Source organism: Bombina bombina, chromosome 10 (assembly GCF_027579735.1).
Source record: "Bombina bombina isolate aBomBom1 chromosome 10, aBomBom1.pri, whole genome shotgun sequence".
Lineage (NCBI taxonomy): Eukaryota > Metazoa > Chordata > Amphibia > Anura > Bombinatoridae > Bombina > Bombina bombina.
In genome coordinates, this window is record NC_069508.1 from 105,540,766 (window position 1) to 105,566,684 (window position 25,919).

Below are 25,919 nucleotides of genomic sequence, written 5' to 3' on the forward strand. Positions count from 1 at the left end.
CAATGTAACTATTAATTATATTGTAGCTAGCTTAGGGTTTATTTTATAGGTAAGTATTTAGTTTTAAATAGGAATTATTTAGTTATTAATAGTAGGTTTTATTTAGATTTATTTTAATTACATTAAAGTTAGTGGGTGTTAGGGTTAGGGTTAGATTTAGGGTTAGGGGTTAATAACTTTAGTATAGTGGCAGCAACGTTGGGGGCGGAAGATTAGGGGTTAATAATTGTAGGTAGGTGGCGGCGATGTCGGGGGCGGCAGATTAAGGGTTAATAACTGTAATGTAGGTGGCGGCAGATTAGGGGTTAATAAATGTAGGTAGGTGGCGGCAATGTTAGGGGTAGCAGATTAGGGGTTAATAAGTGTAATGTAGGTGTCGGCAATGTCGGGAGTGGCAGATTAGAGGTGTTTAGACTCAGGGTTTATGTTAGGGTGTTAGGTGTAAACATAAATTTTCTTTCCCCATAGGAATCAATGGGGCTGCGTTACGGAGCTTTATGCTCCTTTATTGCAGGTGTTAGGCTTTTTTTCAGCCGGCTCTCCCCATAGATGTCTATGGGGAAATCGTGCACAAGCACGTAAAACCAGCTCAAAGCAGCGCTGGTATTGGAGTGCGGTATGGAGCTCAATTTTGCTCAACACTCACTTATTGCCTGCTAACACCGGGCTTATGCAAACCTGTAATAGCAGCTCTATAGGGAGGTGAGCGGTGGCAATAACTTGCAAGTTAGCACCAAGCAGCTCTTACCGCAAAACTCGTAATCTAGCCGTATGTTTTTATTTTTATTTCACAGGTAAGTTTGTATTTATTTTAACTAGGTAGACTAGTTAGTAAATAGTTATTATCTATTTACTAACTACCTAGTTAAAATAAATACAAACTTACCTGTGAAATAAAACCTAAGCTGCCTTACACTGAAACCTAACATTACAAAAAATAACAAACACTAAAATTACTAAAAATAAAAAAACCTACCATTACAAAAAATAACAAACGAAATTATACAAAATAATAAAAATTATTCCTATTCTAATACCCTTTAATTTTGGGGTGTTTTTTTTTTTTTTTAAAAACCCTAATCTAGAATAAACTACCAAGGGCCCAAAAAAGGGCCTTTTGTAGGGCATTGCCCTAAAGTTAACAGCTCTTTTGCTACAAAACAAAACAAACACCCCCTAACAGTATACAACCCCCCCCCCAAACCCACAAAATAAAAATAAAGTAAAACCTAAGCTAACAATTGCCCTGAAAAGGGCATTTGTATTGGCATTGCCCTTAAAAGGGCATTTAGCTCTTTTTCCTGCCCTTAAAAGGGCATTCAGCTCTTTTGTGAAATGCCCAAGCCCTAATCTAAAAATAAAAACCCACCCCAAAATGAAAAAAATACATTACACAAAATAACAAACAAATTATCAAAAATAATAAAAATTATTCCTATTCTAATACCCATTTAAAAAAAAAAAACACCCCAATATAAAAAACCTAATCTAGAATAAACTACCAATAGCCCTTAAAAGGGCCTTTTGTAGGGCATTGCCCTAAGTTAAACAGCTCTTTTACCTGAAATAAAATTACAAAGACCCACTTTACAAACATTACAAAAAAAAATCTAAAAAAAACTTAAACTAACCTTGCCCTGAAAAGGGCATTTGTATGGGCATTGCCCTTAAAAGGGCATGTAGCTCTTTTGCTTTGCCCTGACAAGGTCATTTCACTCTTTTATGAAAGCCCAAACCCTAAACTAAAAAAAAACCCCACCCAAAAAAACCTTAAAAAAACCTAACACTAACCCCCGAAGATCCACTTACAGTTTTTGAAGTCCCGCTTGTAGGATCTTTATCCAGGCGGTGAAGTCCTCATCCAGGCGGTGAGAAGTCTTCATCCAGACGGCCTCTTCTATCTTCATCCAGACGGCGAATTCCTCATCCAGGGGACGAGAAGTCTTCATCCAGGCGGCCTCTTCTATCTTCATCCAGGCGGCTTCTTCTATCTTCATCCCGGCGGCGCGGAGCGGGTCAATCCTGTAGACATCTGGCGCAGAGCATCCTCTTCATATGGTCGCCGCCATACACTGAATCTTTAATACAAGGTACGCAATTCAAGATGGCGTCCCTTGCATTCCTATTGGCTGATTTGATTTTGGAAATTCAAATCAGCCAATAGGATGAGAGCTACTGAAATCCTATTGGCTGTTCAAATCAGCCAATAGGATGAGAGCTAATGAAATTTTATTGGCTGTTCAAATCAGCCAATAGAATTTCAGTAGCTCTCATCCTATTGTTTTTTTTTTTTTGGGTGTTTTTTTTTTTTTTTTTAGTTTAGGGTTTGGGCTTGTAAAAGAGCTAAATGCCCTTTTAAGGGCAATGCCCATACAAATGCCCTTTTCATGGCAATGGGTAGCTTAGGTTTTTTTTTTTTTTTGTTTGTTTTTTTAAATAGTTTTTATTGAGGTTATGCAGGTGAAGTAACAATACAGGATTTCAATATTACAGGATAAACGCAAATGTCAATATTACATTAGCCATCCATGAGCAAATAATCACCAGAATACTTAACATGGTATAAAACTGAAACCTCTAGAATATTCATTTTCTTATAAACGTATAAACTGTTTCCAAACACTTAACACACAGGTTGAGTATCAGTTGGTAGTCAGAAGTTAGCTAGTAGTGTTTGTAAAGATATGGCAGAATATGTAGGAAAAGTATTTCAAAAGTGAGCCAATAATGGCGCTAACTACGTATGCGAGTGTTTGGCTAGGATGAAAAGAAACTTAAATTTTGCTTTTAAGCAACTTCAGAAAAGGGAGCACCGAGCACGACAGAAAAAGGGGAAAGGAGGGGAAGAATCATGCTATAGAAGGGAGAGAGGAAGAGAGGTAAGAAGAAGGGGAGAAAAAAAAAAAAAAGAGGGGAACAAGAGGTCTCTAGAGTTTTGCAATATAGTCAAAATAATAATAAAGAGGACAAGGGTGAAGGGGTAAGGAGGGGGAAGGGGAGAGGAAGAAAATGAGAGCAGGAGGGGAGAGAGAAAAAAAAAAAAAGAGATAGGGAGGAAGAAAGAAGGGTGAGGTATGAGATACTCGGCGCTCACTCAACCAAGGCGCAGCTTTGATATCGAGTTGGAAGGGTTGCGGTATAGGCAAGATAAACCGCGTAGGTAGTCTCCTCTGAAAGAGGAGCACTTTATGAAGTGGGGGGGATGTGTATAAGCTAAGTAAAGGCACTATGTGCCTATAGTGCAAATTTTCCCGGGGGGATGGTCGCAGAAAAGAAGAGCCAAAGCTATCGGTGTAAGTTTAAGTAACGTAGGAGAGAGTGAAGAGACGGCCGCATGAGGTCGCCCACCTATGATCAGTGTGAAGTATGGTCAAAGACCATATTGGAAAAGTTGTGCGGTGTTTTTTGTCAAGAGGTGAAAAGAGGTTGACTCGCCTGTAGACTGTGTATGTATGGGGGAAGCTTGTGGTGTAGGGAATTAGTATCAGTGTGCGGAAAAGAAGGGTTTTAGTGTAAGGCTGTCAGTGTTGGTACCAGTGGTTGAGAGCTACATACAGAGATGGATTAAATTTAGATGCCCTTTTTTATAGATTGAGAGTGGGCGCGAGACCCTGAATACCTGACTGATATATATAGTGTAATAAATAGTAGGATAAAGGGAGCTATAGGGAGCTATAGAAGTTATGTAGATATCTGCATACTCAAGACATTTCAAGTTGGAATTTCAAAAACCATATGAAAATAAAGTGAAGTCACCACTGCTAGTATTGTGGGAATTGGCGTGATGTTGGTTATATAAATCTCCAGCAGTAATGCCACGTAATATTATCACTTGATGGCAGGATAAGTGCGTGGTAGAATATTAGAGGTAGAAGGTCAGAGGTGGCTTCACAAAACAGTAAACTTTATAGATCCAAACATGCAAGACAACATTACATTACAGGAATTAACCATGGTGAATAATAGTGGTTGTGTAAATATTTGCATATTCAAGGCATTTCAGAATAACACAAGAGCTATGAGAGGATGTCAAGAAATGTATGATAACAGAAAGAAAGCTAACCCACTTCAGATGTTATGGTGCATGATGAAATTAAGTATAAAGGCACTGGATAGAGATAATAAGTAAAACTATGAAGTAGACTGGGGCATACGTACTTCATCGTATAAGGGAAGGTCAGACTTATTCAACATTTACCAGAACTGTGGTTGAAACTGAAGTTGAGGATATATGCTTATGAGAATGTTAGAAGAAAGAGATCTGAAGTGAGTTCACATGAAATAAATCAGGTTACACATGTAGAATAGCATTATGGTACATTTCAAAACCTTCCAAACTAGTATAACTTTACAAAAAAAAAACTTTCAAAAACCATATAAAAGTACTGCGACCCCACCTCTGCTAGCATTGTGAGAGATGATGTGGTATTGATTGAGTGAGCTCCCGGCTGAAGTGCCAGGTGATACTGTGACTTGGTAACGAATACATGTGGTCTCATGTGGACAGAAGGGTCATATACTTTTGATAGTGACACTAAGCATGGTTGAGACTTGACTATAGTATGAGTGTGTGAGAGGGTGATAAAGGTAGAAGGTCAGGGGTGGAGTCGCAAGGAGTAAACCTAACTAATCCAAACATATAGGACAGCATTACAATATAAGCAGTAAAATTGTACATTTCAACAAATACTTATCAATACGTTCAACGTTCAACGAGATCTCATCTCCAACGGTTTATATGAACCTAAAAGGGAGAAATATCTATGAAGAAAGCATATCGGTACCCTGATCAAAGTCCATCAGGGGTTGAGAAATTAAGGAAGATATTCTGAAAAAGTCAATCCACAGGTGGGTCAAGAGTTAGTAAAAGTAGGCTTCCTTATAGGAGGAGAGGACCATTCAGGTGCCTTGGCATTCAATTGTCGAGACTGGCTCTGTGTATTGGGAGCACCAACATCAGAGTTATTGGACAAGTTCCAAGATTTAAGTAAAGCTAAGCCTTGGTTGACGCTTTGTATGTTAAATGTTTGATTGTCCTTAAATATTAGCAATTCTTTGTTGGAGGGTTCTTGCAGATAGGTCTGGGAATATTTGCAGGTTCTGGAATTTTTCTGGCATTATGGGCTTTTGAAAGTGGGCTCTCTGAACCCTTTCCTTGTAAGTATAGTAGTGCAATCGTACTATTACATCTCGTGGTTGTTCTTCAGAGAGGCCTTTAGGCGTTAGGGAGTGGTGAGCTCTGTCTATTAAATTCTCTGAATCAGAGGAAACTGGAGCCAACTGTTGGAAAAGATCTTTTAAGAAACTCTGGAGTTCAGAAGAAGAGACAGACTCCGGCACCCGCCGGATCCTTAGGTTGTTGCGCCGGGATCTGTCTTCAAGGTCTGCAATTTTATCCTCTACAGAGTCCATGTATTCTGAGAGATGCTGAGTGTATGTTAAACAATTAGATTGTTCTGTAGCTAGATCATCACAGCGCCTTTCAAGAGTGTCAATGCGTTCATTGGTGGAGGAGATTTCCCTCTTGAGTTCAGCAGTAGAGGCAGATAATTTAGCCGCAAACGATGAGTGAGGATCATCCAGCATACTCTTCAGAGATTCCAAAACAAAGGTGGGCGTCACTGGTTCCCCATGATTCTGCTGCAAGTTTTTCAATGCTGCGATAGAGAATTCAGATGAATCAGAGCCAGGAGAGTCAGGAGGTTCTATCAGAGAATGAGAATCTGGCGGAGGAGGATTAAAGTGATCCAGTTTTCTTAGGGGGGTATTGTGGCTTATTTTTCTTTCTCTGTGATTGCGACATAATACTGTCGGTATGACTAATATAAATTACGATTCACAGCGTCTACACCATTTGAGATTTGTAGCAAAAGAGTTGTTCTCTCTTTGTAAAGCCCCTCATACAAATGTAGGAAAGCAATATGTTTAAGATTGCATAAAACACCAGTTGTGCGGTGGGCCTATCTCTACGGCCGGAGGAGACACTAATCTAATTCCATATCAAGGAAATTTAGGCTAATGTTGAACATAAATCCTGTTATAGATAGTGTGTTGTGCAGAAGCTGGGACCATATAGGTGTACAAGATACCTCATCAGATGAGATTAGCCCCCAAGGAGAGGCGTTACGATAAAGTCCCAATTAGAACAGCAGGCACCACTTGTAATGATGATGCACATACACCAGGTCACAGTACATGTAAAGAGAATACGGTAAATACCAATCCAAAGAGTTACAATGAGCCGAATGTGTCAACTTTGCCTAGGAGCTTGCATATGCAGGTAGCCTGGAAAGTGATGTAAGTTGAATACCCTGAGTCAACAGTGTTTAGCTGTTTATAGCTGTAAATTGTTGTTATTCTCCCTCCTCTCTTTCCCTTTACATCAGCTGAGAGGAAAGTACAGTGGGCCCACACCAATTCTCTTCTACTGGGTGCTGAAGTTGTGCACAGGGCTGTAATAGGGTCTGCTAATGAAAAGCTGCAGATCTAGTTGTGGGATTATATCCAGAGAGGGAACTGTAGGTCTGTATCAAAAAGCTTGACCTTGTAGCTGGGAACAATTGTTGCTGCGTCAGCGTGTTCCCAGGCCCTAATGTGATGGGCTGTGAGGAATGTAAAAGAAGTTGTGGCTTCTGTATTTACGTGCAGTACTTTTATTTTACTTTATTCCACAGTAAACCTTGATGTAGAGTTCACTAACTATATATAGTGTATTTGTTGGCCCCCACTTTTATTTGTACAAGTATATAGGGGCTTAGTATGGCTGTTTTGCTGTGGGCTCAGGTTTCCCTATCAGGAACTATCAGATATGCATAGTACTGTGGTACTCACGGTTAGCAGAAAGGGAGCTGTTGTTCAGCAGATGTGACTACGCGATCCCCGCGTGGCTCACTAACAGGTGTCAAAATGGCTCCGCCTCCGTGCGGCTGAAGGTGCCGGGACTACGAGCCGACTCAGATGCAAAGGAGGTGAGCGGTCAGTACAGGGATGCACTCAAAGCTGCAGTACCGCAAAAGAAACCGGCTCCGTTGTACTTGATGTGTTGTTAGGTAGATTAGGCACCTCAGAATGTCCGGTGTAAGGGCTCCCACAAGAAGGGCTATGTGGTCGTTGCACTGCTTTATAATCTCCACATTCAGAGCCAAATGGGATAGTTGATGGCAGAGCAGGAACAGGAGGATCAGACGGAAAAAGAAAACAAAAGACACACACAGGGAAAAAAAATAAATAAAAAAAGCAAAAATTGTTAAATATGTATGAGGATTGTAGAAATGAAAGCAGGAGCTCTGCAAAAGTGTGACCAGCTTCTCCCGGTGTTGGCTCCGCCCCCAGTTTTTTTTTTTAGAGTTAGGTTTTTTACTTTGGGGGATTGGTTGGGTCGTGGGTTTTACTGTTGGGGGGTCTTTGTATTTATTTTACAGGTAAAAGAGCTGTTTAAGTTAGGGTAATGCCTTACAAAAGGTTCTTTTAAGGGCTATTGGTAGTTTATTGTAGGCTAGGGTTTTTTTTTATTTTGGGTGGGCTTTTTTATTTTGATAGGGCTATTAGATTAGGTGTAATTCTTTTTTATTTTGGATAATTTCATTTTTTAATTTTTTTCGTAATTTAGTATTTGTTATTTTTTGTAATTTAGTCTTTTTTATTTTTTGTAATTAGATAGTTTGACATTTTTAGATTAGTGTTAGGATTTTTTTTTACTGTGTATTTTATTTTAATTTAATTGGTAGTTAGTTTAATTTTAGTTTAATATTTATATTATTTTAATGGTTAGTTTAAACTTAGTTTTTTTTATTTGACAGGTAAGTTTTAATTTAATTTAAGATAGAGAAATTGTAATTTTAATATAAAGTTAGGGGGGCATTAGTTTAGGGGTTACTAGTTTAAATTAGTTTATTGCGATGTGGGGGGCTTTGGGTTTAGAGGTTAATAGTTTAATATAGTATATTTTGTTGTGGGGGGCTTGCGGTTTAGGGGTTAATAACTTTATTATAGTGGTGACGATGTCGAGGAGCGGAGGAATAGGGGTTAATAACTTAAAATAATATTTGTGATGAAAGAGGGCCTCGGTTTAGGGGTTAATAGGTAGTTTATGGGTTTTAGTGTACTTTGTAACAGTTTAGTTATGAGTTTTATGTAACAGTCTTGTAGCGTAAAACTCATAACTACTGCTTTTAGATTGTGAAACGGATCTTGTCGGTATAGGCTGCAACGCAAGCTTTTTAGCCTCCCTGCAAAACTCGTAATGGCTGCGCTATGGAAGTCCCATGAAAAAACGTCATTTTTACGTGTGCGAGACTGTCGTGTTACAGGCTAAAAGGCTTGCAGTATAGCTTTACTGACAAGACTTGTAATGGCTGCAGTGCTGTTTTAACGGTGAAATGGCCATTTTTGTCAGTGTTAAAACACGAACGCACAACTCTATCTGATTACTTCTTATTCTTGTTAAAAAACCCCTCTATCTGCCACCCCCCACATTGTAATTTATAAGAAATCTATTAATCCCTAATCCGCCATGCCCCCACAATGCAATCTAGCTATTTAAACTATTAACCCCTAATCCGCCATGCCCCCACAATGCAATCTAGCTATTTAAACTATTAACTACTAATCCGCCATGCCCCTACAACACAATCTAGCTATTTAAACTATTAACCCCTAATCCGCCATGCCCCCACAATGCAATCTAGCTATTTTAACTAGTTACCCCTAATCCACCATGCCCCCACAACACAATCTAGCAATTAAAGCTATTAACTACTAATTCGCCATGCCCCCACAACGCAATCTAGCTATTTAAACTATTAACCCCTAATCCGCCATGCCCCCACAATGCAATCTAGCTATTTTAACTAGTTACCCCTAATCCACCATGCCCCCACAACACAATCTAGCAATTAAAGCTATTAACTACTAATTCGCCATGCCCCCACAACGCAATCTAGCTATTTAAACTATTAACTACTAATCTGCCATGTCCCCACAACACTATCTAGCTATTTAAACTATTAACCCCTAATCCGCCATGCCCCCACAATGCAAATAACTAATCACTAAGCCCCCAACATAACACCCCATAAATTAACCCCATTACAAAAATTTTAAATAATCCTAAATTACAATTAAATTATTAAATCCTAAATTACAATTAAAATAAAAAACCTAACATTAATTTAAAAATTAAACCTAAAATTAAATTAAAATACTTAAATCTAAAATTACAAAAAATAAAAAAAGTCTACAATTACATAAAAAAATAAACCGAATTATCCAAAATAAAAAAAATTAAACCTAATCTAATACCCCTATAAAAATAAAAAAGCCCCACCAAAATAAAAACACCCCCTAATCTAAGACTAAACTACCAATAGCCCTTGAAAGGGCCTTTTGTAGGGCTTTGCCCTAAGTTAAACAGCTCTTTTACATTTAAAAAACTAAGTTCCCCCTAACAGTAAAATAAACCTCCCACCCACCAAACCCCCAAAAATAAATAAATACTAACACTAAAAAATCCTAAACTACCCATTGCCCCTAAAGGGGAATTTGTATGGGCATTGCCCTTAAAAGGGCATTCAGCTCTTTTACTGCCCTTAAAAGGGCATTCAGCTCTTTTACAATTGCCCATTAAATCCCTAATAAAAAAAAAATAAATAAATAAAAAAAAAAGCCTAAATCTAACCCCAGATAGGTACTCACGGTTCCTGAAGTCTGGCGGTGAAGTCTTCTTCCAAGCGGTGACAGCTTCTTCCATTGCGGCGACCTCTTCTATCTTCATCCAGGACCACAGAACTGAAGACCGCGGAACTGAAGACCGGCGACCACAGAGCCATGGAGCGTGGAGGATCCTCTTTGTACGATCACTGCCATACACTGAATATTGAATGCAAGCTACGCGTTTAAATATGGTGTACCTTGCATTACTATTGACTGATTTCATTCTTCAAATTCAAATCAGCCAATAGGATGAGAGCTAGTGAAATCCTATAGGCTGATTTGAACAGCCAATAGGATTTCAGTAGCTATCATCCAATTGGCTGATTTGAATTTGGAAAATCAAATCAGCCAATAGGAATTCAAGGTATGCCATATTTAAACACGTAACTTGCATTGGTTATTAACCCTTAACAAACCAAGATTTCTGCACAATAAGGAGCTTTTCTGTTTCACTTCATTTAAAAATCGAATTAAAAAAACTACCTAAATAAAAATTGATAAACTTAAAAAACATACTATTATTACTCTATTGCAACTGATACTACTACTACTAATAATAATAATAATTTAAAATTAGATGCATTTAAGGGGCACCACCTACACTGTCCTCAATGGACCAATCATCCCAGATAGATATAGATAGTAAAAGAAAGGAAAATCCTCCAACTGCTAATATAATAAAAAGACCTTTATTTCACAATGCAGGGTCCCATAAATAAAAGCTTTTGTTTATGGGATCCTGCATTGTGAAATAAAGGTCATTTTATTATATTAGCAGCTAGAGGATTTTCCTTTCTTTTGAATATTTTTGGCTTGGTAAGCTCACTGCGTGGACTGCTCAACCGAGGTGTGCTGTTTCCTTATATCCATATAGAGATAGATAGTACAGATGTGTATTTGGTTTTGTTGCAAAAGCAAATTTGTGATGAAACAGGGATATTTTGTTTCATTTCCACAAAATGAATATCCAAAAGTATGCACCCTGAAATTTAAAGAAAACAAATAAATACTGACCAAATTAATCAGTATTATTTTTTTTTAAAATGGTTAACATACTTACCTTTAGCTCACTGGAGAGCCGTGCTAACCTTTCCTCTTCTTCACAGTGCCCCAGCCGCGCTAATAGGAGGCTTTGCATGGCGACTACCAGGGCTTGCACTAAAGGACCTTCCCCTTAAGTGCAGGCCGCAAGAGCTGTCGGCTAAGCCTCCTATTAGCTGTGACACTGTGAAGAAGAGGAACGGGTAAGCTAAACTTTTTTACCTGTATCTTAGGAGCATTTACATTCCTTTAATGACAACAATGGCAAATATTCTAAGAATATATTTAGTATATGTTTAGTTTAAAATTACATAAATATTGAATAGCTCGGCCAAAAAATATTCCCGGAAACTGATTTCTCTGAATATTTGTTCCGAATTATTCACAGCTGCACATGTCTAATAGATAAATTAGATAGATTAAATAGAGAGAAGAATAGGCAGATAGAAGGGTGGGTAGGTAGATATATAGATTTTTTTGACCTCTTGAAACATTTTTGGCTGCCTGCATAGGCTTCTACAATGTTAAAATGTTTGCACATTAGAAGAAAATGTAACTTTCGTGATTCAGGTAGGGCATGCAATTTTAAACAACTTTCCAATTTACTTTCTTCAACAAATTTTTCTCTTGGTACTCTTTGTTGAATGCCTTTTATCTCAGGGCAGATTGACAGTTTTTCAAAGCTAGATAGCGCTAGTTCATGTGTATCATATAGATAACATTGTGCTCACTCCTATAGAGTTATTTATGAGTCTGCACTGATTTGCTAAAATGCAATGCTGTCAAAAGAGCTAAAATAAAGGGGCAGTCTGCAGAGGCTTAGATACAAGGTAATCACAGAGGTAAAAAGTGTATTAATATAACCGTGTTGTTTATGCAAATCTAGGGAATGGGTAATAAAGGGATTATTCATTTTATTAAACAATTACAATTCTGGAGAAAACTGTCCCTTTAACAAGGGACAGTAAGGCAAAAATCATGTGCTCATTAATATCCACATTTTATTTTTGCACTGGTTTGCCCTTTTAACTCTTTTTGCTCTTGTTACCTATTATTATCCTGCAAAATAATCCACACAAATGTTAAAGTTTATTTCCCAGGAGTCATTAATATTACAATACATTCTAGATAAGCAACTAGTAGCTCACAAAATTCCCTTCAGTTTATGATGCAATTATTTTACTGTTAAGAAAGAAAATGCTGTATTTCTATTCAGTATTGCCTGCAGTGTCTGTAACATCTTGTTTATGCAAATCCACTATACATAGGGAATTCTAATATGGAAGTTATTATTAAGAACAACAAAGGATTTAGGGTACAGATATATTAAGATTTTAAACATCCAATAATCTTGAACAGATTATTTTAATAATATATATATATTTAAATATATATATATATATATATATATATATATACAAAAAAGAATAGCAAGAAAGGATAACACAATATCCAGGTGAGTGCTAATACCCACTAAGGCAACAATCAAGCCTGAAGAAGCCCGTATGCTGCATGGGTGAAACGCGTGTAGCTTTACATCAGCAGTGTTGTCAGCTGGATACTGCTGAACTTTTCAGTTTGCATCTAGACTTGGGTTGAAACATTGAAGGTGTGCTTGGCACTAATGGGCCTTCCTGACAAACAACCTGATGAACACTTGGCGTGGTAAGAAAGACCGCTTCTGAACTGGGAATGGACACACTCGGTAATATGCAGGTTGACACAACCAATCTTTGACCAGACATCAAGACAGGTGATCGTTTCAATGGTTCCCACTAACCGCACTAACAAGGACCCTCTGTGAATTTGTTCATACTGATTCTTATGATATAATCTGCTTACTATCTCTGTGAGTCAGAGGGAGTGATGGTTTATTTATAAATGGGAGACAATATTTTGGAAGTTTGTTGAGGATGTTGTTACTAAAGCTGTGCCTGCTCTACTAATCACGCATATAAATATATGTTACTTCCCACTGCGGATTACAAATGCACGCCCTGATATGTGTTCCCATTATCTGCAATTCAATTGCTCTCTATAACCGCACTAACAAGGACCCTCTGTGAAAAGTATAATATTGATCCAAAAGGCATAATTTGTTTATCATCTGTTTATTGAGTATTTGGGTGGTTACAAATGAGAAACAACTTTGTGGCAATTAGTTCATATTGTTGTGGTCAGAGTTGGACTTGCATAAACAATCACGTATAATAATACATGCTATCTACTATTCCTGGATTACAAATAAACATTTGTTTTCATTCTTTCCAAATGTGGATTTAGCAAATGGATATCACTGATGGACATGTTTAATGTTTATCTTATGTTTATTATGCAGTCTGTATTGCCTTTGTCTGATGCATTCTGTTAGGCTAGTATGTTGCCATTTATGTTTAAGTAAATATATTAACAATGTCAGTGTTTACTAATGTCCCCCCCTTTTCTCCTGTGGTAATGTGACTGATTTATGAGTTATAGGGGCCTATCTATCAAGCTCCGGATAGAGCTTGAGGCCCCGTGTTTAAAGACTGCTGCTTCATAACCTGTCCGTCTGCTCTGAGCAGGCGGACAGACATCGCCACAATTCAACCCGATCGAGTACGATCGGGTTGATTGACACCCCCTGCTGGCGGCCCATTGGACACGTGTCTGCAGGGGGCGGCGTTGCACCAGCAGCTCTTGTGAGCTGTTGGTGCAATGCTGAATACGAAGAGCGTATTGCTCTCCGTATTTAGCGAGGTCTGGCGGATCTGATCCGCACTGTCGGATCAGGTCCGCCAGACTTTGATAAATAGAGGCCATAGTCAGGGGACTAACTATTGACTCTCTTTATTGCCTATTTTGCAGGTTCCTGCATTCTTTATAGTGTTTTAAGACATTGCAAACTCTACTGAATGGCTTTATTAACTCTCTGACAGCTCTGTGGAGACTTTTTTTTATCACCTTTCTGTAATAGGTGTTTGGCCCTTTAAGATATCTGCTGGCATTTTTGTGCAGTCAACAGTTAAGTTGTGCAGTCTCTAGTTTTGTAAGGGAAGTGTTTTTTATGGGGTTTTAATGCTTATTTTGCTTAGTACAGAATTTTTTTTTGCCATTTTCTTTTTTGCCCTCTTTTTGGCAGTTAGCCATGCCCCTCACCTTTCCCGTCATTTTCAAATTTACTGGGGCCTACTAACAGTCTAGATAAACAGTGCAGAGTTTTGGGTTTAATTCACTCAGTTTGATACATCTAATCATGTATTTGGTTGCTAGAAAGGGGTGGGTACTCATACAAAGTGCTGCCGGGGGTGGGGGTTATTTAGCATTTCCAGTCTGCAGTCTGGGTTGTTTTTTTTTATTTAACACTAAGCTTCAAGAGTGTTAGAAAATGTATACAAGGCTCTTTGCTTGTTTTTTTATTATTTGTATACTGTTTTTATACTATATTATGGAACAAAAACTGTCCCCACTGTTGTTTGTACTATACAAATTTGTTCAAAGCCGTGTATCTAATTTATGCAATCAGCCATAATCTTTTACTTTCTATAAGGAATTTTGTTCTGTGTATGATACTCAGAGAGCTTAAAATGTTGTTTTTCCCTGTATATAATTCAATGTGTATAAGGTTCTGAATTGCTCAGTAGGTAATATACTGAACTAAGAGTCAGGAGACACAGGTTCAAATCTAGCATAGAGCCTCTGCTCAGCAATCACACACATAATCTGATGTGGTTATTATTTTGTTAATGTGAGTTATATCATATGGACATTAAGTTTGGTGGTTATCACTAAAAATACTTAATATAAGCACAAATCTGGGGATTTGCCTTATTCTGTCGTAGTATTTGTGCAGAATGTCTTCGTTGAGGACTTTGGATGAAGACTTCTCCCGGTAAGGTGATCTTCAAGGGGTTAGTGTTAGGTTTTTTTAAGGGGGTATTGGGTGGGTTTTAGAGTAGGGTTGGTTGTGTGGGTGGTGGGTTTTAATGTTGGGGGGATTTGTAATTTTTTTTACAGGTAAAAGAGCTGATTACTTTGGGGCAATGCCCCGCAAAAGGCCCTTTTAAGGGCTATTTGTAATTTAGTGTAGGGTGGGGTTTTTTTTTATTTTGGGGGGCTTTTTTATTTTGTTAGGGGGGTTAGATTAGGTTAATTAGTTTAAAAATCTTGTAATTTGTTTATTATTTTCTGTAATTTAGTGTTTGTTTTTTTGCACTTTAGCTAATTTTATTTCATTGTATTTAATTGTATTTAATTTAGGGAATTAATTTAATTATAGTGTAGTGTTAGGTGTAATTGTAACTTAGGTTAGGTTTTATTTTACAGGTACTTTTGTATTTATTTTAGCTAGGTACCTAGTAAATAGTTAATAACTATTTACTAACTATTCTACCTAGTTAAAATAAATACAAACTTGCCTGTAAAATAAAAATAAACCCTAAGCTAGCTACAATGTAACTATTAGTTAGCCACGTACACCTGTTGTAAAATATAATTATTGCTTATCCCTCTTGCTAGGGCCTAATGTTTATTACTGCCTCACTAATGCCCTAATAATGTTGCTCTTTGCTATGGCTTCTTTTTAGCTCTGACTATCATTATATTACGATCCCTCTATCCTACAGTTATTTTTATATTTCATGTGCCCCCTAGAGTGAAATTGACATATTATTTCCACACTCTCAGCTAGGAGACAGTTACTTAATTATTTGCCATCCCCACAAAACAGTACTAAACCCTGTATCTTAATTTTTATACCCTTGAATTGGGTGGCTGAGGAAATAGCCTGAATCCACATATAGCTTTAACTGAAAAATGGCTAGTATCTTTGAATAACCTCATATGTTTGCCCAACTCTATCACGTATGTAATCAGGTCTTTTTCATTTTTATAAAACAACTAGGATTGTTGTTTTGCTAGGCCCTAATATCTAATATCTATTATGGACCCATATGTTGTTTTTATTTGACGCTTTTTGCAGGCTCATGGCTCCTCCTATGTTCCCACTACTGGTTATCCATTATAATCTATATCACACTACCTCATTACATGGACGGCACTGACTATCAACACGTGGAAGTCTCTCTGTTCTGTGGATATCCTAATACATCCAGATGTCATATATATATTACCTTGTTTTATTTAGTTAAGGTTTTATTTTTGTTTTTTGTGTTTGGTACTGTGGTTTGTTCCTCTTAGTTAATGTTAAGACCCAATGTAACTTTGGTATGCAAGTTTGGAGCCTCATATATACACAGATAGTTGACTCACTGCCCTTTAAATCACCCTGCTTAGTGTTATATTTTATTAAATGCCATCTTGATTCTTTTATTATTTTCAACGGACAGGTTATTGGAGGAATAATGATACCTCAGCGAGTTGTTGTTTGGTATACTCATATCACATACTCAGTTCAGCAGGAACAGGCTCCATGACCTAAAGTTAGCTTTGAACCTTGCACTTACTAAAATAGCGAATGCTTATTTGGGGTAACTTGTTTGATGGTATACTCTCGCTGCTGTTCAGATTAACACCCCTAATATTGGCCTTGTTAGATGTATTTCATGGCTCCAGAAAATAATTGCTTGATATATCCCTACCTTTAAATCTCTAACAAGAACTTGCAAGCATATATGTCTTATAATGATACGCAATAAATGTACTCACACACATTATCTATTTATCTAAATACTTGCCTAATTGGCATTCCTTCCCAGGAAGATAATGATTAACTTACTTTTGGGTCTATCCTATTCTGTTTAGTTTAGTTTTTTTTTTTAATGTTGTGTTATATTTTGTTTAGTATAGTTAATAAAAAAAAATCGGAGAGAGCTTTAGGGCACGGAAAAGGAGAAAGCAGCAATGCCCATACATCATGCTTGTTTGATGGTTAATAGCAGGTAAGGTTGCTTCATAATTCTATTCCTCACTTGTCTTAGAGAATTGTCTGTTGTTGGTAGCGATATTGCATTACATTGTGCTCTCAACAATACCTGTTATCTCTATACTTTGTGCAACTTGTGCTTCTTGTCAAAATATTCTCTAACTGTAACACGAACAGTACTGAATTATATGTATGTTATGAAGTGTTTATTGATGCCCTGAGCTCTTTCCAATAAAAAGAATTAAAAAAAAACAAAAAACAAACAAACTGGACTTCCGGACTGAGGTGGAACTACAAGGGGTGCAGCAGGTGCATTGGCACCGGGGGCCCATCAAGCAGCGCAGCAGCAGGCTACTGTGTATGTCTGCCTGGCAATTTTTTGTTTTTTGTTTTTACTCAAAAGTCAGAGGAGGAGGGGGTGGGGAGAAACATAGAAGTAAAATAGTGTGAGCCTTTTAGTTACAGCTCTGGGTGACTTGCTGATTGTCCTGCAATCAACAATAAAACATCCTTTCAAAACGGCTGTGATCTTGTTTATTCTGCAGCGTGGGTTGTGTTGGGGTCTTGATTTATCCTCCCTGTTACTCTGACAGCAGCTCCCTCCTCTCACAAACAGCACAGTGACAGCTATTAAATCTAAGAACAGTGCAGGCTCTTAATGAATGTGAGGGAATGCCTTTTGTCTGCATGCTGGGTAGCAGCAGCTTACAGCACCATATCCTGCTACACTGCCAACAAAATATGTGAGCTGAAACACAACTTCACCAGCAACAGCAAGTCTGCCTTGTAAGTTAATGTATAGCCATTGGTCTTTTCAGGGAGTTGTGTGTGTGAGCTATCAAATAGGGTTGTTTTATTCAATGGCTAATATATAGATCTACATATTGCCATCCTGTTTATAGATCACTTGCTACTACCCAATGAAAGGTGCCTTATAGGTTACATTTATACTGCAGTGCATGAAAGACCACAAACAATAATATTTACTTTCCCCAAATTATTAGATTTGTAGCATGATCATTAAAGAGACATGAAACCCACACTTTTTCTTTCATGAATTAGATAGAGCATGCAATTTTAAACAACTTTCTAATTTACTTCTATTATCTAATTTGCTTCATTCTCTTGATATCCTTTGCTGAAAAGCATATCTAGATAGTCATGTGCATTGCTGTTTCTTCAACAAAGGATATCTAAAGAGTGAAGCAAATTAGATGATATAAGTAAATTGGAATGTTGTTTAAAATTGTATTCTTTAGCTGAATCATGAAAGAAAAAAATTGGGTTGAATGTCCCTTTAAGTGTATAGCTACTCTGCATTACTACATATGGGAGTAGGATTATTAATTATGTAACACTCTTATCCACTTTTGAATGGGCATTATTAGTTTCAAGATTAGTTATCCAATTTTTCATAATAGCATATTATCTGTGTATCTACCATGAAATATTGCTCCATGTTCAATACCATAAAGGTGAGAGAGGTGAGAGAGGTGGGGGCGGAGCAAAGCACACAAAAGCAGGTAGGAGAACAGTGAGACAGAAACAGGGGAGAGAGAGAGATGGGAAAAGAGACTGACAAGAGGAGAGTGACTGAGACCGACAAGAATAGAGAAAGAAGAGAGAGACAGGGGAAGATAGACAAGAGGATGGGAGGGGGAGAGACAAGGAATTGTAGGGAGAAAGTGAGAGAAAGACAGGTAGTAGAAACGATGGGAAAAATATAGTTGAGATAATTGGGTTTTGAGGTGGAGAGAAAGCTGTGTAGAGAAAGGCAGAGGAAAGAGGCAGATATCCTATTATATAAAAGGCCAAGTGTGTTTGCCCGAAGCTGTCATGCGCAGTAGAGACAGCAGGAGGACAAACACACCTGGCCTTTGCAATCCCTACCTGATCTGCGGCAGTGGTGGGCGTGGCTGGGCGTGATCAGGGCGTGGCCGGACGTGAAGGGGGCGTGGTCAGTCATAAAGGGGGCGTGGCCAGACATGGTCACTCACAAGATAAAGGGGAGAGAGAGAGGGGGGAGAGAGAGAGAGAGGGGGAGAGAGAGAGGGGGAGAGATAGAGAGGGGGGAGAGAGAGGGGGGAGAGATAGAGAGGGGGGAGAGAGAGAGGGGGGAGAGGGGGAGGGAGAGAGAGAGGGGGGAGGGGGGAGAGAGAGAGCGCAAAAGAGAAGGGGGAGAGAGAGAGCTCAAAAGAGAGGGGGAGAGAGAGAGCACAAAAGAGAGGGGGAGAGAGCGCAAAAGGGAGGGGGGAGAGAGAGAGCACAAAAGAGAGGGGGGGAGAGAGAGAGCGCTCAAAAGAGAGGGGGAGAGAGAGCAGAAGAGGGGGGATAAAGAGAGGGAGAGAGACAGCAAAAGAGATGGGGGAGAGTGCACAAAAGAGAGGGGGAGAGTGCAAAAGAGAGGGGGGAGAGCGCAAAAGAGAGGGGGGAGAGAGCGCAAAAGAGAGGGGGGAGAGAGCGCAAAAGAGAGGGGGGAGAGAGCGCAAAAGAGGGGGGGGAGAGCGCAAAAGAGAGGGGGAGAGAGAGCGCAAAAGAGAGGGGGGAGAGCGCAAAAGAGAGGGGGGAGAGCGCAAAAGAAAGGGGAGAGAGAGAGACCACAAAAGAGAGGGGGAGAGAGAGAGCGCGCAAAAGAGAGGGGGGAGAAAGAGTGCAAAAGAGAGGGGAGAGAGAGGGGGGGAGAGAGAGAGCACAAAAGAGAGGGGGAGAGAGTGCAAAAGAGAGGGGGGCGAGAGAGAGTGCAAAAGAGAGGGGGAGAGAGAGAGCTCAAAAGAGAGGGGGGAGAGCAGGAGCTCAAAAGAGAGGGGGAGAGAGAGAGCTCAAAAGAGGGGGGAGAAAGAGCCCACTGTTCATTAGGTCCCCCACTGCTTCAGGATATTGGGAGTTGTTATTTTCATAAGAAGCAGATTCCTCCTAACTGATCAGCTAACCTGAACCTCTTTGTTAAGAGTCCCATGATGCAGGGATTATCTAAGTAAGTGTGGAAGCTAAAGGTTGTACGTTTTAATCCAGCTATGACTGCTTGTTTTAAAAGGAGACTCCTCATAAGGTGACTGCTTTTGTCTTTTGTGTCCAAGAAAAAAAGGATCTTTTCTTTATTATTTTATGCTTAAAGTGATAGTAAATACAAGTGTTCTATAATAGGTTTAATAGAATCTTAATAACTCCAATAGCTAAACCGCCACCTATTTTTATTTCATTACAACTTTCTATATTGTTTATGATCCTGTTTTCTTGTTTGTATCGCGCTGCTTAACTCCAACACCCATATTTTTCCTTATTGTTATGAACTGACGTGTATTGTGGTCCCACCCGCTCTACACGTCAGAACTTCTGCCCGCTCCCAAAATGAATACCAAATAGCGTGTGTGTAAGGATCTCTGTGACGTATGCAAAGTTGAATCACTTAATGTAATGTTTACTTGTTTCAGCAGACCTGAATGGGCCGCGATTAAGCAAGCAATTGTACCCTATGGGGTAGATTTATGATACAGTGGACGCTGCAATCTACCCCCGTAGTTTCTAGAACTGCAGGAGGTGGCATTGCACAAGCATTTCACTAGGAATGCTTGTGCAATGTTAAATGCCAACAGCATATGCTGTCGGCATTTAGCGATGTCAGGCGGACATGATCCGCTACAGTGGATAATGTCCATCCGACATTTAGTAAATCTTGCCCCTATGTGTGAAACAAGCATATTACTAAATATTTTTACAAAATTTCCTGATTGACAGACTGTGGTGGAACAGTTGCGCTATATTGTGCATGTGTGTACTACTGTCATTGTATTAAGCCTGTCGATTGAAAGGCTTACTGATTGGATGCTGCAAAACACTGAAGATTGTGCGACTGCAACGGGCTGGAGGGGGCTCAAATCAGAGCGACAACTGAAATCTGGTATTGTTACTATATTTCAATAGGATTGTTTAAAGGAAAATTTAAGTATATCTCAATATTACAAACAGATCAATTTAAAAGGATTTGCCAACACGGACTTTACCATCACTTTAAGAATTCTAGGCTATATTATAAGGGTACTTGGGCTCAAATTGGAAGCAGTTTGTATTAGGACCTATACCTGTACATCCGTATCTACTAGGATTACCTTTTTTGCTCTGGTTGGCATTCCTAGACATTCTCTGTTCATTGTCTTCTTTCTGTTTCATTAGGATGCAGCTCCTTTTTTGATAAGGTTCTAGGAGTATTGTTGAAGGTATTTAGTGTTTAGGGGATCTTATTGTCCTTATCTGGTTATTATTTTTTTGCAGGCTTTCTTTGTTCTTTTAACTATGCCCATATCCAGCTTAGTGGGTGTCTTTTCTAGGAGACATTAAGGGCGAGATTACATATGCGGCGTCGCCCGCTAAAGCCAGCAAAGCCAGTTTTTAGTTGAAGTGAGCGATAAGATATATGGCGCAGCATATAAATGCGGCATGTATATTTATATTTTGCTCGCAGTTTTTCCTCCATAAACTAACATAGAACTGGCATCGCCAGTCGACATCATATATTCAGCGCAAGGACTTACACGCGCAGAATTGAGAAAATCTACTCCATTTTCACCTCGCCACACATATGCAGGCGCAGCAAGCTTTGCGCTAACTAAAAAAGCACCGTAACTCCCTGGAAGCCTTAACAAACACCTAAAGCATGTGCAATCACATATATTTAAGCCACTCATCTCAAATAGTTAAACCTTGCCTGGCCACTTAATTATTCAAAACAATATTCCTCCTCTGCAATTGTGTCAAACCAATCACAAACAACACAACCTTTCACCCGGAAGCCTTATAACACCTGACACACAAAGCACACCCTGATTACCCACCATATCCTGAGACGTGAGATGAAGTGTTTGTAGAGGCTAAGTCATGAGACACAAGGGGTGCCACATGGATCACCAGCCCCAGGTGCGTCCCCTGTTGCTCCAGCTTCTGGTCCTGCTGGTCTTGGCATGCTGGTCCTGCACAACCTAAGGTCTGCAGGGCCACTCAGACGTCAGCATCAGCAGAGGGGGAGAGCAAGAGCACCCAGGATTCACAGGGCGCACGTCTATTGGGGGGCATTGAGCATCAGCAACATTATGTGATGTTTATAACCGAGGTTGTGGACAGGGGGACACTGAGGAGGATCAATTACGGGATTACATTATCCAAGAATAATTCACATGTAAGTGGCATGTTCTTAAGACCACTAAACCATATGGGCCACAATAACTAGGATGTATGGCTGTATCTCACCTAATATTGTATGTGTATATTTCATGTTTTGCATGATTCCATACTGAGGATTCAAATTTTATGTAGATAATTCTACAACATTCCACACCCCTTCCCTTAACCCCCCTAATTCATGCATATGTCTCATTGTGTTATTCATGTTTAGATGTTACTGTTAATTTCCTATGCTTATGAATGGAAAAACACGTCACATCCCCATTTTCCATAATAAGGTATGTAATTTTAAAACCATGTAATACATATATGCCTGTCTGAATTATGTTTGTGTGTGTAACATGGATTAGCATACTCCTATTGAATATTACAATCTGTGCCCATGATACACAACTATGTCATGTAAGTTCGAGTACAATATTATATTATATAGATAATATTACCTATGGTGTAGTGCCACTCAAACACTGGTCATATCATCATTATATTCAATATTAGTGTACTCTAACACCCATAACATGGATGTGTATTACATTCATATTGGTAAATAACAAGACAATGGTTATGGTCGAAGAGAAACATATTTATTTTTTACGTGGCTTTTTGTTGAGGGAGCTGAGGTGCCTGTGGTTGATAACCTTGTCCTCCTTCTTTCTACAGATGCTGGTGTTTCTGTTGGTGTACTGGTGGCAGATGATACACTTGAGGCTGTGTCTTGCTGGTGTGTAAAGTGTTCCATCAACACACCCAGAAGCTGATTTTGTTCTTTTGATCTATTGTCCATCTGCATATCAAACTGAACTCTCATCATCTGTGACTGATGTTGCACAGTACCACTTAATGATGCTGCCATCTCTCTCTGCAGCTCTAGGCTCCATCTGAGGAACCTCTCTGTGCCTCTGTGGAACCTCTCTGTGCTTCTGATGAGCCTCTGGAGTCTAATGTAGTCGTCATCCAGGGGAGAATACAGTGCATCCCCAGACTGATGAGCAACAGGGCTGGCAGTTGTTAGAGGGCCACGATGTTGGAGAAGAGGTGATGCTGGGGGACGTGCTTCTGCTGCTGGAGGTGGAAGATCTGCTGTAGCTTCTGCTGCTGGAGGTGGAAGATCTGCTGTAGCTTCTGCTGCTGGAGGTGTAAGATCTGCTGTTGCTTCTGCTGCTGGAGGTGGAAGAACTGCTGTTGCTTCTGCTGCTGGAGGTGGAAGATCTGCTGTAGCTTCTGCTGTAGATATTTCTAATGAAGCTTCTGCTGTAGTTTCATCTGCAGATGGTGGAGCTCGTCCAAGGAAAGCAGATGGTGGAGCTCACCCAGATGATTCTTATTCCCACTGTGGAAAAGTGTGTGACCACTCAGCCTCTTTAATAGCCACATCGTGTGACATTGTCTGTGGGTAATATCCATGACTGACTTGAAACTGTGATTGTGTTGAGGGGGGCCATACCTGGAACCTTTGTGCCCTTGTTGTCTCCCCCTCAAAACCAAAGGGAGGATATTCCTCTGGCCATGAATGCTGCCAAGGGTCATATGTCAATGTCGGTGGCATCTCTCCCAGGTCCTGCATTGAAGCCAGCAAACCATGCTCATGCCTGGGAGCCCACTGTTCCTGTGGTTAGCTGAAGACTGGTGGTGGTAGTGATGATGACATGGCGGGAGGCCCTGACGGATGCACAGAGGGTGCTGTTTGTATCCTTGTCACAGGAAGTTCTGTTTAGTTAAAGGATGAGAGGGATAAGTACAGTCAGATATATGTTCATGTGGGCATACAATTTACATTGATACATGCTAGGGCCTATAATGATTCACATGTCAAACTCTATTACATGCATGTGCACATTGTGAGTTGGTCTATGAGTGATTTAAATAGGATCAGTATACAGTGATGTGTTTCATACAATAGTTATGTGTACATGAAATAATGTGTTCTTTAAGTGACATTATGGTCACACAATTTTTTTTATTTTTTTAGTTACAACAATTTTATTTTTTATGAACACATAGAATACATTTAATTTACATATAATAACAGCCTACTAAAGGATAACAATGAGACATCTTTTTTTTTAATATGTAATTTTAAGACCATATACACTACAACAAAACTTGCATAATATACATTTTTATGCTGATTTTAACTTACGTGTAAATATTATCTTAAATTTACATGTTTCAGAGGTTAAGTAATAACACAAACTTTTTTTTTTTTAACATTCCTAACATTTATTTATTTATTTTTGAAACAACATCTCAGTCTACATTCTACTTTTTTGTCATAAATTATTCTCTCCACTATGGGTGGATTTCCTTTGAGACTAAAATTCTTAATCACAGGTGGGATATCAGAGTAATTGATTGGTTGTAATCTGGAGGGACTAGACTAGAAGTACATTCAGCACTCTGCAAAACCCCTGGCTGGTCAGGTTGAGCTTTCTTCAAAAGTCAACATTTGTTCCCAATAATAGACCAATTGTTTCTATAAAGCTGTAACCAATTGCCTCTGAAACTTAAAAACGTCTCACCTATATGTGAGAAAAAATTATGTTAAACCCACACGGTGTAACTAAACATATTAGAAGTCCCTAAGTGGAATGGGGGTGGTGGTGGTGGGGGGGGGGGGGGTATGAGATCTAGGAGAAAGGAACACAAAATAAAGCTAGCTTATGAATGAAGCATTCTTACCGCTAGATTGAGTTCTGCGGCCAAAGGGGTGCGTTAGCTACGCATGCTTTTTTCCCCCGCAACTTTTAAATACCGCTGGTATTTAGAGTTCACAGAAGGGCTGCGTTCGGCTCCAAAAAGGGAGCGTAGAGCATAATTTACCGCCACTGCAACTCTCAATACCAGCGGTGCTTACAGACACGGCCAGCTTCAAAAACGTGCTCGTGCACGATATCCCCATAGGAAACAATGGGGCAGTTTGAGCTGAAAAAAACCTAACACCTGCAAAAAAGCAGCGTTCAGCTCCTAACGCAGCCCCATTGTTTCCTATGGGGAAACACTTCCTAAGTCTGCACCTAACACCCTAACATGTACCCCGAGTCTAAACACCCCTAACCTTACACTTATTAACCCCTAATCTGCCGACCCCACTATCGCTGACCCCTGCATATTATTATTAACCCCTAATCTGCCGCTCCGTACACCGCCGCAACCTACATTATCCCTATGTACCCCTAATCTGCTGACCCTAACACCGCCGACCCCTATATTATATTTATTAACCCCTAATCTGCCGTCCCCAACGCAGCCGCTACCTACCTACAATTATTAACCCCTAATCTGCCGACCGGACCTCACCGCTACTATAATAAATGTATTAACCCCTAATCCGCCTCACTCCCGCCTCAATAACCCTATAATAAATAGTATTAACCCCTAATCTGCCCTCCCTAACATCACCGACACCTAACTTCAAGTATTAACCCCTAATCTGCCGACCGGACCTCGCCGCTACTCTAATAAATTTATTAACACCTAAAGCTAAGTCTAACCCTAATACTAACACCCCCCTAAGTTAAATATAATTTAAATCTAACGAAATAAATTAACTCTTATTAAATAAATGAATCCTATTTAAAGCTAAATACTTACCTGTAAAATAAACCCTAATATAGCTACAATATAACGAATAATTATATTTTAGCTATTTTAGGATTTATATTTATTTTTACAGGCAACTTGGTATTTATTTTAACCAGGTACAACAGCTATTAAATAGTTAATAACAATTTAATAGCTACCTAGTTAAAATAATTACAAAATTACCTGTAAAATAAATCCTAACCTAAGTTACAATTAAACCTAACACTACACTATCAATAAATTAATTAAATAAAATACCTACAATTATCTACAATTAAACCTAACACTACACTATCAATAAATTAATTAAATACAAATAAATACACTAACTAAAGTACAAAAAATAAAAAAAGAACTAAGTTACAAAAAATAAAAAAAGAACTAAGTTACAAAAAATAAAAAATAATTTACAAACATTATAAAAATATTACAACAATTTTAAGCTAATAACACCTACTCTAAGCCCCCTAATAAAATAAAAATGCTCTACCCTATTCTAAAATAAAAATAGAAAAGCTATTTTACCTTACCAGCCCTTAAAAGGGCC